This window comes from Grammomys surdaster, unplaced genomic scaffold (assembly GCF_004785775.1).
Source record: "Grammomys surdaster isolate TR1022 unplaced genomic scaffold, NIH_TR_1.0 322, whole genome shotgun sequence".
NCBI lineage: Eukaryota > Metazoa > Chordata > Mammalia > Rodentia > Muridae > Grammomys > Grammomys surdaster.
In genome coordinates, this window is record NW_021604741.1 from 495732 (window position 1) to 497242 (window position 1511).

The window sequence follows — 1511 nt, forward strand, 5'->3', positions numbered from 1 at the left end:
GATTTTTATTTATTTATTTATTTATTTTATTTTATTTTATTTTTTATTTTTTTTTGATTTATTTATTTTTATTTATGAGTACACTGTAGCTGTCTTCAGACACACCAGAAGAGGGCATCCAATCTCATTACGGATGGTTGTGAGCCACCATGTGGTTGCTGGGATTTGAACTCAGGACCTCTGGAAGAGCAGTCAGTGCTCTTAACCGCTGAGCCATCTCTCCAGCCCTATTTTATTTTTTTTTGAGGGGAGGTTGCAAGGATGGGTATGAAGGGACAGGGAGATAAGTGAGGTGCGTGGTGTGAAATTCACTGACTCAATCAAAAGTCAAAAAAAAAAAAAAAAAGAAATGCTTTGTGGCCAGCGAGGAGGTTCATCTGGCAAAGGCAGTTTGGTACTTGAGTCTGAGCCTTGGAATCCATGTGGTGGAAGGAGGGAACCTACTCCTGAAAGTTGACCTCTGACCTCTACATACATGCCACAGTGATGGGACATACACCTGTACAAAGGAACAAGTGTTAAGAAAATGGTTCAGCATGGTGTTGTGCACAGCTGTGATCCTAACACTTAGGAAGACAGGGCGGGTACCTCCAGTTTGAGGCCAACCTAAGCTACAAACCGAGGCCCTGCCTCAACACATACACACACACACACACACACACACACACACACACACACACACTGCTTACAGCCACTTTTAGTTGGTCTGCTGGTCCGGCCGACCTGTTAAACTTAGAGGAAGGGGATGGTGTGCTAAAATGAAAAACTAACAGCCCTGTTCTGTGACTGAGAGGGAATGCTGTGTGCCTGAGGTGGCTTGGAGGGATATCTAGAAAACACTAGGTGCCTACGGCATTCTGGAAGGTAGCTCAGGTGGAGATCCCCTCCGGGGCTGAACTCAGGCGGGTGAGACGCTGGCTGGTGGGGAAGGAGGAGTTGGAAGGAGAAACAGGCCGGAGCAAACCGGCTCCTCCTCGGAAGAAAACGCCGACCTCTCCCAAGCCCTGCAGCAGGGAGATGAGAGACCGTGCAGAGCCGGCTCGCGCGCTTTTACAGACCGCGCCTCGCTCATGGGCTCCGGGGTGGGGCGGGGCCTGGGGCGGGGCGGAGGCGGGGCCTCGGGCGCGGGCGTCGCGGAGGGAGGGTGTCACGCAGAGGGAAGCGGCCCGCGGCGGAGGGAGGGGAGGCCGAGTCCTGGAAGTGGAGCTCCGCGCTGGGACTGGTTCCTTCGCAGCCATTTTCTGTCCAACCAAACAGCCGATTGGAGACGGGAGCCAACCAGGGCTGCATTGGAGGTTTGTGTCTCGCTTCGGCCAATGATCGCTCCTAAACCGACTCCACTTTAGCTCGAATGAAATGTCCGTCTCCTCCCGGCGCCGTCCCCGCCGCCAACGCCGCGGCGGTCGGGGGCACTCGCAGTCCCCAGCCTTCGGGCGGGCCAGGCCTCCGGGCGAGGCCGCTGCGCTTCGGGCCGGGCCGGGCGCGGGGCGGCGGGCGCTTTGTGCGCGGGG

General features: G+C 55.2%; 1 protein-coding gene across 2 annotated transcripts in view; it reads left to right on the forward strand.

Moving 5' to 3' along the window:
- Positions 1–1168: 1168 nt before the first annotated feature.
- Nfyb (nuclear transcription factor Y subunit beta) overlaps positions 1169–1511 on the forward strand; it is a 16732-nt gene continuing 16389 nt past the window's right edge. For both annotated transcript variants that reach the window (XM_028778056.1, XM_028778053.1), the window contains exon 1: positions 1169–1295. The gene's annotated coding sequence lies outside the window, so the exon portion shown is untranslated. The remainder of the gene's footprint in view (positions 1296–1511) is intronic.